This window comes from Lissotriton helveticus, chromosome 8, assembly GCF_964261635.1.
Source record: "Lissotriton helveticus chromosome 8, aLisHel1.1, whole genome shotgun sequence".
Lineage (NCBI taxonomy): Eukaryota > Metazoa > Chordata > Amphibia > Caudata > Salamandridae > Lissotriton > Lissotriton helveticus.
In genome coordinates, this window is record NC_136069.1 from 1663517672 (window position 1) to 1663535520 (window position 17849).

The 17849-nt window shown below is 41.2% G+C and overlaps 4 non-coding genes across 4 annotated transcripts; all 4 read right to left on the reverse strand.

The window, feature by feature from the left end:
- Positions 1 to 14037: 14037 nt before the first annotated feature.
- On the reverse strand, positions 14038 to 14111 carry TRNAT-AGU (transfer RNA threonine (anticodon AGU)). Its single transcript has one exon. It is a non-coding gene; the product is annotated as a tRNA-Thr (tRNA).
- An 898-nt stretch (positions 14112 to 15009) lies between these two features.
- TRNAT-AGU (transfer RNA threonine (anticodon AGU)) lies at positions 15010 to 15083 on the reverse strand. The gene has a single exon. It is a non-coding gene; the product is annotated as a tRNA-Thr (tRNA).
- Positions 15084 to 15982: 899 nt separating this feature from the next.
- TRNAT-AGU (transfer RNA threonine (anticodon AGU)) lies at positions 15983 to 16056 on the reverse strand. Its single transcript has one exon. It is a non-coding gene; the product is annotated as a tRNA-Thr (tRNA).
- Positions 16057 to 16953: 897 nt separating this feature from the next.
- TRNAT-AGU (transfer RNA threonine (anticodon AGU)) lies at positions 16954 to 17027 on the reverse strand. Its single transcript has one exon. It is a non-coding gene; the product is annotated as a tRNA-Thr (tRNA).
- Between the last annotated feature and the right edge of the window lie 822 nt (positions 17028 to 17849).

The following is a 17849-nucleotide window of genomic DNA, read 5'->3' on the forward strand; positions in this document are numbered from 1 at the left end:
GAAACGTGGCAACGTAACTTTACATAGGCCTGATATTCGTAGTATTCACGAGGACTGGAAACTGGCATACTAGAGGTGGACACAACTGTAATTGCGTCATTAATCAAATATGGGGAATACATATGCATATTAATCATGCACACATAACATATGGTGGATGACACGTGGTGACACAGAACATGGCAAAATTTACTTTTCCACATTCCCTCCTTGTCACTACGTTTCCATCAGGAAACATCAATTTTCATGATACCGTCTATCATTTCATACAGTATCATTTGTTCGTCTCGAATTATCCTGGAACGGGATTTAGAACGGGGCTTGGGACTAGGAATACAAGAGGTAGCACAAATGCCGCAAATCGCAGGGCCACATTGTATACAGAGACAGCAGCTGAATATGATCGCTACTGTAATACCTAGAAAGGACAAGACTTTCCATCCCCACGCGGAAATTATATTCCAGAACCAACCGGACCATGTCCAGGTGCCTGGATCTTGGTGTATCAGATGGGCAATTTTATGGAGTCTGGTTATAGCTGAATAAACAGACGGCGCGTTATTTGGAATGAAAATTCAGCAACTAGATCCGATGACTCTACAGGCCCCGCCCCTATCGGCCAGTATGACGTCAAGGACGAGACGATTCTGTAAAACGACAAATCTCATAGCAGATTGCTCTTCAGTTAAATTACCTAGAGCAGAGGCAGTCTCATTTACTACAGCTTCGAGGGTTCTGGTTAACCTACGGATTAGCTTACTATTCTGGATAGGTCCTATAAAGAAGAAGAAACCTCTATTGAAATCTGTATACTGTTCTAGAGCAGTTTCAGTATAATCGACAATTGGGGACTCCCTTCTATGTCTAATGTGTACTAGATGTGTGTTTCTGTGATAATCAGATGGGGCTAGAAAAACAGGTGGCAGTAGGAAGGCAATGTAACAGGTTCCCTCCCAATCGAGGGGCAGACGAACATATGCAGTTTGACCACAAATAAAATAAGAATGACGTGAAGCTTTGAAAATAGATTTCCCACTGTCACTATACTTGACAATAGTAGTACAATCACTATGTCCTACATGTACAGAACCATAATTTCGGACACATAATTCGCCTTTGACTGGTAGTACTGAAATAGCAGGCAAGTCTGGAGTAGAATCAGACTGGACATTCAGGACCATGAAATTCGACGAATAATTACCTAAGTTATACACTTCATTTTCTAGATCTAAACCTGTTCTGTGGGGGAGACCTTGCTTGTCTGGAAAACATGTACTGTTAAGAAAAGACATATCTGTTGAGGATGACGTTAACGTGGACCATGCTCCACACGAACCATTATGTGAAAACGGATAAGGAAAAAGTGGCGGAACTCCCTTCGGTGTCTGGAAAGGGGGGAGTCGACCACACACCCAACAATTAGTGGCATTGCTGGTCTGGTGTGAGTAATGTAACATACGGATGAATGAATTATTTCGCATAGCGAGGCGGTAAGACAGTTCATGAGGAGGCAGATCACTAAACATGTGCTCTATAGTAGCATTAGCAGACTTATTTACATGAGGAACTGGGAAATACAGGAAAAATGCATAACTGGTGCAGGAAATCATAATGCTGAGAAATAAAATGAAACATAGAAAAACGATACATCGGATTGAGTTTTGACTGACTCTCTCACTATGGGGGTCTATTTTATACATGTCAGAAACAGTCTAACCGTTTCACCTAGGGGAGGACTTATACAATCAAACTGACTGACTTATTTTACTAGACCGGAGTTTGAGCTTATACTCCTGTTGCGGAGTTTTCTCTAACAGGGGAGGGGTTGTAGCAATGTCTTTTGCGGGACAGTCCTTGAGAACAATATTTTGGCAATCCTTCAAATCCTGGGAAATGTTCTTTAAGACGGGTTTCAATCCATTAAATTGTTTTATATGAGAAAGGTGCACCCAGCCTTTGCGTCCTTCCAACTTCACGGCTGTACGGGTGGTGAGGAGGACCTGACGGGGCTCTTTCCATCGAGGCTCCAGCGGACTTGATCTGTCAAAATTTCTGACCATCACCATGGATCCTGGAACGATTTCATGCGGTGCCACCTCGGTATTGTCTGGAAATGCGGCGGCAACCTGTGAACGACATGAGTTGAGGGCAGACATCAAGGAAGCTAGGTAATCTGTCAGCATATTACTTGAAACATCGGTAATACTTCGGGGTCTAGGAGTACCCCACATGTTAGGGGGGCGGCCGAAAACGACCTCGTACGGGGACAGACCTGATCTGGAATGTGCGACCATGCGCATATAAAACAAAGCGACTGGCAGAGCTACTAGCCAGTCCACACCTTTTTCTTTGCATACTTTGGCGATTCGGATTTTCAGAGTCTGATTATGTCTCTCTACGAGACCGGCTGCTTCAGGATGGCGTACACAATGAAACTTCCACTGGTACCCTAGTAACAGGGAAACATGCTTCATGAGTTCAGATGAGAATGGCTGGCCGTTGTCAGAATATACGACTCTAGGGAGTCCATAGCGAGGGAAGAACTCACGAACCAGCTGCTTAGCAGTGGTCGCGGCTGTGTAATCTGGGACTGGATATGCTTCTGTCCACCTGGACAAAGCGCATACAACTACAAGGACATACTTGAAACCTCGACATCGCTCCATCTGAATATAATCCATCTGGAGGACTTCAAAAGGGTGGTCAGGGGGCTGGAATCCACCTTGTTCCACCGGGACACTTTTACCTGGATTAAACTGACAACATATCATACAGGTACGGACTTTCTGCTTGGCTGCAGCTCGTAAATGCTTGTTGAACCAAATGTTCTGGATACTGTCTAACATAGCTTTTTCTCCTAGATGTGCTGGACTATGTGCGGTATTAATAATGACTTGAACCATAGAGTCGGGGAGAAACCATGTGGCTCTACCCTTCGTTAACCATCCTTGATCTGTCTGGACCCCTCCTTGTTCGGACCATTTCTTGATTTCTTCAGGAGTAGCATGTAACTGGATATCTATGACATCTTGTGTAGGGTCCTTAACTGTCATACATGTAATCGGATCTGGAGTGTGTGTCATGTTAACTGGAATGTCTGGAGTCTGTGCTGTAAGCTTGGCTGTGCGATCTGCTAGATCGTTACCTTGAGAAATAATGTCAGTAACTTTCGTATGTGCTTTGCATTTCATGATAGCGATGGATGTCGGTAGATGTATGGCATCTAACAGAGCTTGAATAAGGAGACCATGCTGAATCTTGGTTCCATGAGAAGTCATGAAACCTCTCTCCTGCCAGAGCACTCCGAAGTCGTGTACAACTCCAAATGCGTAGCGTGAATCTGTGTAAACATTAACTTTCAAATTCTTGGCGTGTATACAGGCTTGTGTCAGAGCAACTAGCTCTGCTGCTTGAGCGGACAGGGTGTCAATACGGTGTGTCTCAATAACTTCAGTGTCAGTAGTCACTGCATACGCGGCGACTAGTTCTCCTGTATTTGTTCTCATACATGAACCATCCACATAAAGTGTCAGGTCGGGATCTGGTAACGGAATATCTGTCAGATCTTGTCTTGGCTTTGTCGTAATGTTAACTACTTCCACACAGTCATGTGTGGCAGAATTCGAAGTAACTGATGGTAACAGTGTAGCAGGATTTAAAATGTTGCAGCGTCTGATTTCTATGTGTGGCTGGAACAGTGTCAATTCATAACCTGTTAAACGTGCAATTGTCAAGTGTTGAGTTTGTGTTCGGTTTAAAAGAACCTCCACGGAATGTGGAACTTGTACTGTCAAGGAATGTCCTAAGACTATGGAATCACTTTGTCTGATAGCTAGTGCTGTGGCTGCAACTGACTTGAGGCACGCAGGCAGAGCCTGGGCTACAGGATCTAATGTGCTCGAAAAATAAGCACAGGGCTTGTATTGTCCTGCTTGATCTTGTGTGAGAACAGATAATGCTGTACCTTCGCGTTCAGTAACGAAAAGTGTAAAAGGCTTACTGTAGTTCGGTGTAGCTAGAACTGGAGCTTGGCATAAAGCTTTCTTTAACTCAATGAAACTAAGTGTATGTTCAGATGTCGAAGGGAGGACAGTCGATACGGCTGCCTCCTGTGTCGTTAACTGTATCAGTGGTTTGGCTAGAAATGCATACTGAGGAATCCATTGTCTGCAGTAAGAAGTAAGGCCGATAAAAGCACGTACCTCCTTCTGGGTCTTGGGCTGAGGAAGACTCGCTATTAACTGGATACGGTCTGGTGTCAACTGCCTACCCCTCTTGGACAGTAAGTGTCCTAAGTATACCACTTGCTGGACACAGAATTGAAGCTTAGAAGGGGACACCTTGTGCCCCATCTCGGCTAAGAAATACAAGACTGTAAGTGATGCTCGTTCGCAAGCATGTTCAGAACGGGCTGTGATCAGTAGATCATCGACATACTGGAGCAGGGCAGTGTCAGTTGGCATGTGAATGTTGTCTAGTTGTCTTTTAAGTGCTTGACTGTAAATGCTAGGGCTTTCTGTGAAACCTTGAGGAGCTCGTGTGAACATATAGCTTCTTCCATTTAAACAAAATCCGAAAAGGAACTGGCTGTCTGGATGAATAGGGACACTGAAAAACGCGTTCTTGAGGTCAATTACAGTAAAGAACGTGGCTTCAGAATCAATGGCTGTCAATAGGGAAGAGATGTCTGGGACAACTGGGTACTGAGGAACAATACATTTATTAAGTTCTCGTAAGTCAATCACTAATCGATATACTGGGGGTGCATTAGGATCGGTACGTTTCATGACTGGAATGATCGGAGAATTACATACATTGGAGTCAGTTTCTACAACCACTCCTTGAGCCATGAGCTCGTCAATAATTTTGGATAAGGCTGCTACAGCCTCAGGTGGCAATCTGTACTGTCTGATTCGTGGTAACACTACACCTGGTTTGAGAGTCACACGATAGGGTGTGATTTGCATATAACCAACATCAGTCGGACCTTGTGCCCATAAATGCTGTGGAACATTAGACAGTCTTGAATCAAAATCTCGTAATACATAGTGACCCTTGAAGTCACGTAGGAACAATCGTATTCCCTCTGGGGAACAGCATATAACTGCACCTAACTCTTTCAGTGTCTTAATGCCTAATAGATTTTCTGGACATGACTTAGTAAGTAACAGATCAGTAGTGCGGGACAATGGACCTACTTCTAGAGAAACTGGCTTTGATATTTCATTTACGATGGGTTTTCCTGAAAATCCAAGGGAAACATTTCTTGAGCCTGAGAGCGGAGCCCCTGGAACTTCGGCGTGACTAATTGTGGTCCTACTTGCCCCTGTATCAATCAAAAACTTTCTGTCTTTCCCTAATACTTGACTATGAACATAGGGACCTTCTTGATCTACAGGTATTTCGATGAGAGGCAAGCCTACCTCCCTCTCTAGGCTGTTTCATGAATACTGCTGGTACTCTGGATACTCAGACTGTGCATACTGGTACATTTGCTGTGTGACGTGCTGTGTTGCAGCAATAGGCTGCGGTGCGGTAACTGTCTGTGGTGCATTCTGTAACTGAGGAGTCTGTGAAACTTGCTCTTGTCTAGGCGGACGTGGTCTTTCTTTAGTCTTACCAGTAGCTATGTTGTGTTTCAGAACTGCACACTCATTTATAAAATGACCTGGTTGTTTACAATAATTGCAATTCCCTTTAACGGGAGCTGCAGGATGACTGGCTTGATTCGGACCCCTCTTCTGACTGTCTTGAGGAACAGATTGTGCAACTAGTACTTTCATTTTCGTGTCTTTCATACGTTTTCTTTCGTGTTCTTGCTCTTCCCTGATTCTATTCTGGTGGTATTGGAGCATTTGTAACATCTGGGACGGGGTATTAGCTTGCCAGGTACTTTCGACTTTCAAAACTCGATTTTTAATTGATGGACTTGAATTCTCGACTAATTTAGTGACAAAAAGGTGAGGGTATGACTCACTACTTGTCTTGAGGCCACTGTTGATGCTAAAACATTTTTCAAATCTAGAATAAAAATCACTAATATCTTCGTCTTGTTTCTGTTTACAGGCTGAGATTGCATCCCAGTCTTCTTTTCTAGTTGTCAATAATCTGGGTAAAACTTGAATCAATAATTCTGGTAATTCTTTACATTTATCTCCAAGACCGGTACCTGGTACTCGTATCTTATCTTCAGCTTCTAGGACTGCCCAATCGACCTTTTTCTCTCCCACCTCCCATTCTTTTTCCTTGAGCTTTTCATACACCCCTGCGGGCAGCAGAACCTTTAACATTTTAATTATATCTGGATACGTGTATTCTCCCATACGGAGCATGTCTTTTAATTCTCTATGGAACCCTGCTGGATCCTTATCATGACAGGGAATTAATTTCTTCATTTCAAGAAGTTCCATCTTTGTGATCGGAGTGTATACAAACACTCGTTGCAGTTCGCCACCCGTTCCTCTAACTGGGTGGACTTCTCGTAACGGATTCTGTCTGTCTATGTAAAATGGTTTATCTTCTGGGGGTGAGACATGAACAAAATGCGGGTTCAGAAACGTTCTATATTTGTGGCGCTGTTCTAGAATGACACTAATTAAATCGGTACCTAGACCTTTCCATCTATACTGGAGTAACTCGTTCAGGATATCGTGTAACGGACCTGGATCAGAATGTTGACCCTCATACAATGTAATGAGGTGCTGGATCATATACATACCCACCAGTCGTTGCTCGGCTGGGGGCATTTTCAGAAACATTTGTGCCACTATTTCGTCTGGAAAAGTGGTAGAATCAGTAATCCATCGGACTGCTGATCGGACTATTTCTTGTTCATGCATAGTACTTAACTCACTGTAACCGATTTGTGATTTCAGAATGTGATCGGTAGCTTGAAACACTTGTTCTAGTGAACCTTGTTCCGGTGCTGGATGATGGAAAGTAGACTTGTGTTCTAGGCGTAACTGGCGATCTGGAAATCTAGATTTTCCTACATACGCTATTCTGGCGGGATTCTCGTCTTCTAACTCTTCAGTATCAGAGTTACTTTCTTTCTCGCTTACTTGTGCTGCTTTACGTTGTTCGTGTAACTTTATTATTTCTCTACGGATTTTCTTGTACATACTCTCCATAGCACCGACGGTCTTGTGCTTACCCTCGGCTATATTATCACTCCACCTTGTCAGGGTTCTCATTTCAGCTTGATCTTTAGACGGGTAATCTTGTTCTCTTATTAAACAATTGATCAGAAACTTTAATATCATGAGCTGGATCTCGGCTTTCCTTTGAGACATGGCCTCGCCAATGCTTTCTGGATCATCCCCTGTACGGATGAAACGATATATTCTGTCTAGATCTTCTTTCATATTCGGTAGGGTGACTAGATACTCGGCCACCTTTCTTACGCGGAATGAATATAGAACCATACTATCCTCGCCTGGGACTGGATCATAGCAGCATTCGGCAAGGGATTTTCTTATTTCTGCTACAGTCTGATGTCTGGGCGTACGCTGTGACGCTTGTGCATGTAATTCGGCTGTCGTTAAACGATTACGTGGCGGCGGGGTTTGAGGAGGACCTCCTCCTGCGGCCCCTAAACTAGAGTCGTCTACTGAGGCTCTTCGTCCTGGCAGAGTTGGAAATGGCTGGACTTGTATGGCAGGCTGGACCGGGGGTACCGTAACAGGTACTCCGGTGTCTGGAGGAGCGGGAAGTGCCTGATTTACAGGGACTGGCGGAGCGCGAACAGGATTTGCATATTCTGGGACTGTGTCGTCCAAATAGGACGAAATAAAAATATCAGCTGCGGTCTGTTTGTGACGTAGCTTGATCGGAACTAATGGTGGCGGGAAATTACTGGACGCCTCTGGGGTCGCTTTTGGCAAGCCCTCGGCAAGAAGAGGATACATACCCCTAATAAGGGCATTCCTCTGTCTGTCTGACTGTTCGGCTTTGACTTGTTCACCTATCTCGATTAATTCTTTTTCTTGTGCTCGTTCTAAGGATTCTCTACTTAATTCTGACTTTCTGATTTCTTTTTCGGTTCTTTTATGAGCTTCTTTACGCCATAACTCGATGGCATCTTTCTGTGATTGTCTGGCTTTCTTTTTCCATAATGCTTCTTCTACTCGCATGATGCACTCGGCATCCCATGTACCCGATACGGGCCATCTATACTTTTCTTCTAACTGTTTGGTATACTCTACCCATAAATCTAGATATAATATGGCGCTTATGCCATGCTTCTGATACATAAAATGACCTGGACTGTCCCTAGGTGGAACTGGAACTGCTGCTTCCAGCAGACCCTTTCTAGTTTTTAACTGACGTAACTTCGAAAAGAGTGGCATGACTGGACGGTAATCTAGACACAGTACAATACACAATGAACACAATACTTATTCCCCATTCATACCACGACATTAAAATACATGAAAAACATTTAGAAATAACAGTTCGAACAGAATACTACCTGGAATACGGACTCAGAAAAACAGAATGCATGAATTTTCTCGAGAACAGAACTGACTAGAACAGAAACTAGATGCACTGCTGAAACAGTACGAAACTTACCGGTCTCATAAAGAGACACGTCAGGACCCGCATCCACCGAAATGGACACTTCGTTTGTGGGACTGTGTACCACCAACCCACGGACCAGAGTCAATTTAATTGACCCTGTCTAGATACTACCCCAGTAACGGTACTCACCGGGCAGCAAGAACGGAAGGCCTCGGACTGGACTGGACTGCTTCGACGACGGACGACGAACTTCGGACTTCAGTTACGGGTGGACCTCCGGATACCTCGGACCTTGGACTCTCGGCTTGGGCTCTGGTCGGGACTCGCCGCGTTCCTCCACCGTCTCGTTTGGATGCTGGACCGCCTCCTCCGTCTCCTCCGTGGGCCTGAGGGATACTTGAGCAGAAATATCTGCCACTGCGCAGAAGAGTTCCGTCACGACTGCAGAGGGTCAGGGGGTCGGCGTGGCTTCACCGACGCGTGGGGAAAGGGCAAGTCCCTGTTCGGGCGCCATTATGTGGTAAATAAATAAATAATACCCTATTTTTTGAATGTATAAATGAATAACAGATAGCTCAATAAAATAAGAGTCAAGATTCGAGGTAGTAGGAGTTTTGCAGGTTTATTACAGCATAAAGGACAGGAACAGGACAACCTGCATAGGAATAGAATGACAGGGCCCAGCAGCGCTGCTGGTGTCAGGATCGGGACAAGGGCAGGAAGGGAATGGAATGGGATAACATTTTAATAACGATACATGAGCATATATACATAGCGCAAACACATAGCATTACATTGCAGTAGGCGTAGCAGTGGGTGGAGCAGAAGGCATGACGCGTAGCAGTCGCGAAAGATAAGGGGGAAAAAGAGGTGTAACAGGGCATATACATAGACATGTGATGCAAAACGTAACAGAATATGTCATGAATGGGGCGGAAACCATGGAGGGGGCTACCTAAGGAGCCGGGACCTCTAACCTAGTGGTGCGCGAAAACTTGCAATGACGTATCACTAGGAGAAGCTGGGGGCTATGAACTCTGTGCTAGGAGCAGAGACTGAAGTCTGGAGAGTCAGGGCGACATGTACCTAAACAGTATCTAGTATCTGATGTTTAGAGAACATGTTGATATAAACTAGAAGTCAGGAGAGGAAAGGCTAACTTGATTCTAAGACTGGACCATGCATCATTCTACATGTAGTGCGTGATGAAGAATACTAAATGACCATTAAATACAGTATTTCTCTTACATGGAGCCGAAAAGGCTAGACAATGACGGAAACTATTGATGCAGTTCAGTAGCTTAGGAATGCAGAGAAGAAGGACTGAACTGATAACTGGAACCATAACATGCTTTTGGCAGACTCAGAGGCAGAGCCAGCCTGAACCGGGCACTGCGTGGCAGGAAGTAAGTGAAGGGTCGAGGATACAGGTGGGGGCTGTATCGCTCCTCAGCGAGGCTTCAGGAGACAGGAGCTGAATCTGGAGTCCAGGCCCTTTTGAGGCCTAGAAACGGGGACTTTACAATGAAATAACGTGCACACTGGGAAACGTGGCAACGTAACTTTACATAGGCCTGATATTCGTAGTATTCACGAGGACTGGAAACTGGCATACTAGAGGTGGACACAACTGTAATTGCGTCATTAATCAAATATGGGGAATACATATGCATATTAATCATGCACACATAACATATGGTGGATGACACGTGGTGACACAGAACATGGCAAAATTTACTTTTCCACAGAAGACCCATCTGTTCTCCCTTTAATCTGGCTCCCCACTCCTGTGCCCCCTTTTTTCAAAGTTTTCAGCGCCGGGACGCCCCGTTGGGGCAGCTGTGCGCTTTATAAAATACACAAATAAAATAAATAAATAAATAATAAATAAATTGCTACTATAATCTTGAAAACACTTTGAGTTTTTCATAGGTTTAAGATGATCTGTTCAACAGGAAGATGAATCTGACTTTTCTAATATAATTGTATCAAAGGACGACTTAATGAAAATTATTTTTTATTTAAGAATGAGAAAAGCTAGGTGCTGCTGAGATTTGAACTCAGGATCTTCTGTTTACTGGACAGGCACTTTAAACAGCTAAGCCACAGCAACCTCTTGAAAATCCTTCAAGGAACAGTTTGCCTTATGGTGTTCAAGACAATCCTGAGTTTTTCACTTTCATACTCTTTTCTAAGTACGAACAGCACTCTACTCAACCACTTTAGATGAGAACACTCATCTTATTCATAAACACCTCATTAATATATTGCTTATCCTATTCATAGAATTTTTAATTATGCCTTGTTCAAGAATCCATTCCTTGAATTCAACTGTAGAATGATGTTTTATCTCTATCATGATCTTTGTCATTCTCTTTTTCATTCAAGGAATTACTTTGAATTTCTTCACAATACCACGTTTTTTATTTTAATTTAAAAGGACCCATTCTAAAGTCAACAGAACAACACTTTTCTTTTTAGATTTTATTAAACATTTGCGTGATGAAAAATATTCTCACATATAAGGAGCCAATAATAAGGTGCTGCTGAGATTTGAACTCAGGATTTCTTGTTTACGAAATAGGCGCTTTAACCACTTAGCCACCGCACCTACTTTGGGGACAAAGAAGGAATTGTTAATTTAATATTGGTGATCGAATTTGGTCCCTGTCGTACAGTTTCCTAATTTGTATTCTATTGTTAAACAAGAAAAGATTCCTAATCTGTAAACAAGAATAATTATGTTGTATTAAAAAAGAACACATTTTAAACTCAATTCAATATTTTGAAAAGTTTACAAAGAATTGTTCTACATAAATGCATCAATATTGCTCAAATCGAGGGGAGGAGCTACGCTCGTAACCAAGATGGCCGCATAAGCTCCCGGCTCCGTCGACCTCCGCCAGAAGCTCATAAATCCTGTACATTATTCTGACTTCCCACTGGACTCCCGTGCTGGTGAACTGTGCCTGATTCGAAAGGTGCAACCCCGAAATTTCTGGCGGCCCGGACGGCGAAGATATGCCGTGCGACATTTTTGGCCTGCCCCAGCCTTGACGCCGGGGCCTCGAGTTTCAACTTGGCCGGGTTGGAGTCGAACACCATCGGCTGTGGAAAGTGGGTGGATCCGGTCTTCCGAAGTGGCTTCGTTTCTCCTCCCTTTTTGGGTGGTGCTCCGGTGACGGCACAATCCTGCAATTATGGTGGCCTGTTATCATCGAGTATTTGTTTGAGGGTCCGTCTCCTGGAGGCCCCGTTGAGCTCCCGGTGGTTCTCTGGGCTCGTTCCCTCGTGGGCGGCGACGGTGTACCTATCGTGCTGTGGAAGTGTTTCACAGTGGACTTTACATTGATCCTGCTCTTTACCCCAGAGAAGTCGACCTCTGGGGTTCGGACACCCGCCCGGTCGCTCATTGAGGGGCGATGGAGCGGTCTGGAATTACACCGTCGCTACGCACTGTGATGGCCGCCATTTTGCAGCTTCACGAACGGTTCACCGCCACCTTCCAGGGGATGATTGTCACTGTAGACTGTATTAGTCCTAGACCGGACTCCTACCCTTCGGTGCTACAAAGCCGAGCTACTCCACCCGCGGATACCGTCTTGATTGGCGCCGAAGACCCCGAGCGGACTATTTATTTGGACCCTCCCAGCAACCCTAAGATGGCGGCGATCGAGGCCGTAACGACTGGATGTGTGTTCAGCCCGGAATCGATATCACCCGAGTTGGTTGTGACTGCCCCTCTGAGAAAGTATGCCTCCTTTCGCAACTGCAACATTCGACCCTCGCCTCTTTCTGTGAGCGATCGACACCGCTTGGACGCTTTCCCGCTGGTGAGCAGTGGACTTGCTCTGACTCTTGATCACCATGTACGTTTATCCTGCTCTCCCTCTCCTTGCATTAACTTTGACATTTTCCTGTTTTTTGGCACTCTTGTTGTGATGGCGGTCCGAATGGCTGTATTTAACATGGAGAATCATGGCGACCTGTTTGTGCTGGAAGGCCTTTTTGTTTTTGACCGTGAGGGTTTGGGCTGACCTTGATTGGACTCCGATGCAATGTTTTCCCTGGTTTTTTGGCTGGGTTGTATCTGTGGGAGCGGGGCCGGCTGTGTATCTGATTAGTCTGCTTACTGTTTTCCTAATGTATCTGGACGGGGTCTGCTATCTTTGTTGATTGGGGTCGGACGGGATGTTCTCTTTCCTCTCTGTTTGCGGCTCCCCTACAGGCTATTTCTTGATTTGCTTTGCTTTGCTATTCTGACGGTAGGGGGGTCTGCTTTTGGCGGGGGGACGGGCGTCCGGGAGCTCTTATCGTGTTGCATCATTCTCCTCCTCCGCCTTTTCCCCATCCTTGGGGTGTAGTTTAGGGGGCGACAGGCACACTCCTAGTGGGGTTAGGTCGTAGCCATCGGCAGGGGTGTAGGGTGGGGGGTTGTGTTTTTTTTTTTTTCCTTTGTTATTTTCTATGACCTTTCTATTCCCTTTTCCCTTCTCACACAAGAGCTGTGGCATATTCTCCTGTTTTATCGTATCTGGGTGTCACATTTATATATTGTAAATCCTGTCTTTTTGGTGGGTGGATGGGGTGGGGGATGCCTGCGGTCATTGCCGTTTAACTGTTTTGCTTCAGCTTTTGCTGGTATCGATTATTCTGCCGCTCATGGCTATATGGTGTTCTGTACTTCACTCGCCCATCCAATGCTGTAATGTGTTTCGTTCATTGGCACCTGATATGTGTATTACTTCTCTTGTGTTTAAAATAATAAAAATATATATAAAAAAATAAATATTGCTCAAATCTAGGGTAACATTTCATCTGCGTCTTCTTCATTGATAGGCTTTTTTATTTTGCAATCACAGTATTGCTACTATAATCTTGAAAACACTTTGAGTTTTTAATAGGTTTAAGATGATATGTTCAACAGGAAGCTGAATCTGACTTTTCTAATATAATTATATCAAAGGACGACTTAATGAAAGTGATTTTTTATTTAAGAATGAAAAAGCAAAGTGCTGCTGAAATTTGAAGTAAGGATTTCCAGTTTACGAGACAGGTATTTTAACCACTTAACCACAGGACCTACTGTGGTGACAAAGATGGAATCATTAATTTAGTATTGGTGATTGAATTCGGTGCCAGCCTTAGAGTTTCTTAATATGTATTCCAATTTTAAACAAGATAGGATTCCTAATCTGTAAACAAGAATAATTATGTTGTATTAAAAAAGGACACATTTTAAACTCAATTCAATATTTTGAAAAGTTTACAAAGAACTGTTTTACATAAATGCATCAATATTGCTCAAATCTAGGGTTTTATTTCATCTGCGTCTTCATTGATAATCCTTTTTGATTTTGCAGTTACAGTATTGCTACTATAATCTTGAAAACACTATGAGTTTTTAATAGGTTTAAGATGATCTGTTCAACAGGAAGATGAATCTGACTTTTCTAATTTAATTGTATCAAAGGACGACTTAATGAAAGTGATTTTTTATTTAAGAATGAGAAAGCAAGGTGCTGCTGAGATTTGAACTCAGGATCTCCTGTTTACTAGACAGGCGCTTTAACCAGCTAAGCCCCAGTACCCTCTTGCAAATCCTTCAAGGAACAGCTTGCCTTATGGTGTTCAAGACAATCCTGAGTTTTTCACTTTCATGATCTTTTCTAAGTATGAACAACACTCTACTCAACCACTTTAGATGAGAACACTCATCTTATTCATAAACAACTCATTAATATATTGCTTATCCTATTCATTGAATTTTTAATTATGCCTTGTTCAAGAATCCATTCCTTGAATTCAACTCTAAAATGATGTTTTATCTCTATCATGATCTTTGTCATTCTCTTTTTCATTCAAGGCATTACTTTAAATTTCTTCAAAATACCACGTTTTTTATTTTAATTTAAAATGACCCATTCTAAAGTCAACACAACAACACTTTTCATTGTAGATTGTATTAAACATTTGCGTGATGAAAAATATTCTTACATCTAAGGAGCCAAAAATAAGGTCCTGCTGAGATTTGAACTCAGGATTTCCTTTTTTATGACACAAGCACTTTAACCACTTAGCCACAGCACCTACTTTGGGGGCAAAGAAGGAATCATTAACTTAGTATTGGTGATCGAATTCGGTGCCGGCCTTAGAGTTTCTTAATATGTATTCCAATTTTAAACAAGAAAGGATTCCTAATATGTAAAGAAGAATAATTATGTTGTATTAAAAAAGAACACATTTTAAACTCAATTCAATATTTTGAAAAGTTTACAAAGAATTGTTTTACATAAATGCATCAATATTGCTAAAATCTAGGGTTTGAATTTTTCAGTTACAGTATTGCTAATATAATCTTGAAAACACTGCGTTTTTTATAGGCTTAAGATGATCTGTTCAACAGGAAGATGAATCTGACTTTTCTAATTTAATAGTATCAAAGGACGAAATAATGAAAGTGAATTTTTATTTAAGAATGAGAAAGCAAGGTGCTGCTGAGATTTGAACTCAGGATCTCCTGTTTACTAGACTGGCGCTTTAACCAGCTAAGCCACAGCACCCTCTTGAATATCCTTCAAGGAACAGTTTGCCTTATGGTGTTTAAGACAATCCCGAGTTTTTCACTTTCATAATCTTTTCTAAGTTTGAACAACACTCTACTCAACCACTTTAGATGAGAACACTCATCTTATTCATAAACACCTCATTAATATATTGCTTATCCTATTCATAGAATTTTTAATTATGCCTTGTTCAAGAATCCATTCCTTGAATTCAACTCTAAAATGATGTTTTATCTCTATCATGATCTTTGTCATTCTCTTTTTCATTCAAGGCATTACTTTAAATTTCTTCAAAATACCACGTTTTTTATTTTAATTTAAAATGACCCATTCTAAAGTCAACAGAACAACACTTTTCATTGTAGATTGTATTAAACATTTGCGTGATGAAAAATATTCTTACATCTAAGGAGCCAAAAATAAGGTCCTGCTGAGATTAGAACTCAGGATTTCTTTTTTATGACACAAGCACTTTAACCACCTAGCCACAGCACCTACTTTGGGGGCAAAGAAGGAATCATTAACTTAGTATTGGTGATCGAATTCGGTGCCGGCCTTAGAGTTTCTTAATATGTATTCCAATTTTAAACAAGAAAGGATTCCTAATCTGTAAAGAAGAATAATTATGTTGTATTAAAAAAGAACACATTTTAAACTCAATTCAATATTTTGAAAAGTTTACAAAGAATTGTTTTACATAAATGCATCAATATTGCTAAAATCTAGGGTTTTGATTTTTCAGTTACAGTATTGCTAATATAATCTTGAAAACACTATGCGTTTTTAATAGGCTTAAGATGATCTGTTCAACAGGAAGATGAATCTGACTTTTCTAATTTAATTGTATCAAAGGACGAAATAATGAAAGTGAATTTTTATTTAAGAATGAGAAAGCAAGGTGCTGCTGAGATTTGAACTCAGGATCTCCTGTTTACTAGACTGGCGCTTTAACCAGCTAAGCCACAGCACCCTCTTGAATATCCTTCAAGGAACAGTTTGCCTTATGGTGTTTAAGACAATCCCGAGTTTTTCACTTTCATAATCTTTTCTAAGTTTGAACAACACTCTACTCAACCACTTTAGATGAGAACACTCATCTTATTCATAAACACCTCATTAATATATTGCTTATCCTATTCATAGAATTTTTAATTATGCCTTGTTCAAGAATCCATTCCTTGAATTCAACTCTAAAATGATGTTTTATCTCTATCATGATCTTTGTCATTCTCTTTTTCATTCAAGGCATTACTTTAAATTTCTTCAAAATACCACGTTTTTTATTTTAATTTAAAATGACCCATTCTAAAGTCAACAGAACAACACTTTTCATTGTAGATTGTATTAAACATTTGCGTGATGAAAAATATTCTTACATCTAAGGAGCCAAAAATAAGGTCCTGTTGAGATTTGAACTCAGGTTTTTTTTTTTATGACACAAGCACTTTAACCACTTAGCCACAGCACCTACTTTGGGGGCAAAGAAGGAATCATTAACTTAGTATTGGTGATCGAATTCGGTGCCGGCCTTAGAGTTTCTTAATATGTATTCCAATTTTAAACAAGAAAGGATTCCTAATATGTAAAGAAGAATAATTATGTTGTATTAAAAAAGAACACATTTTAAACTCAATTCAATATTTTGAAAAGTTTACAAAGAATTGTTTTACATAAATGCATCAATATTGCTAAAATCTAGGGTTTGAATTTTTCAGTTACAGTATTGCTAATATAATCTTGAAAACACTGCGTTTTTTATAGGCTTAAGATGATCTGTTCAACAGGAAGATGAATCTGACTTTTCTAATTTAATAGTATCAAAGGACGAAATAATGAAAGTGAATTTTTATTTAAGAATGAGAAAGCAAGGTGCTGCTGAGATTTGAACTCAGGATCTCCTGTTTACTAGACTGGCGCTTTAACCAGCTAAGCCACAGCACCCTCTTGAAAATCCTTCAAGGAACAGTTTGCCTTATGGTGTTTAAGACAATCCCGAGTTTTTCACTTTCATAATCTTTTCTAAGTTTGAACAACACTCTACTCAACCACTTTAGATGAGAACACTCATCTTATTCATAAACACCTCATTAATATATTGCTTATCCTATTCATAGAATTTTTAATTATGCCTTGTTCAAGAATCCATTCCTTGAATTCAACTCTAAAATGATGTTTTATCTCTATCATGATCTTTGTCATTCTCTTTTTCATTCAAGGCATTACTTTAAATTTCTTCAAAATACCACGTTTTTTATTTTAATTTAAAATGACCCATTCTAAAGTCAACAGAACAACACTTTTCATTGTAGATTGTATTAAACATTTGCGTGATGAAAAATATTCTTACATCTAAGGAGCCAAAAATAAGGTCCTGCTGAGATTAGAACTCAGGATTTCTTTTTTATGACACAAGCACTTTAACCACCTAGCCACAGCACCTACTTTGGGGGCAAAGAAGGAATCATTAACTTAGTATTGGTGATCGAATTCGGTGCCGGCCTTAGAGTTTCTTAATATGTATTCCAATTTTAAACAAGAAAGGATTCCTAATCTGTAAAGAAGAATAATTATGTTGTATTAAAAAAGAACACATTTTAAACTCAATTCAATATTTTGAAAAGTTTACAAAGAATTGTTTTACATAAATGCATCAATATTGCTAAAATCTAGGGTTTTGATTTTTCAGTTACAGTATTGCTAATATAATCTTGAAAACACTATGCGTTTTTATTAGGCTTAAGATGATATGTTCAACAGGAAGAT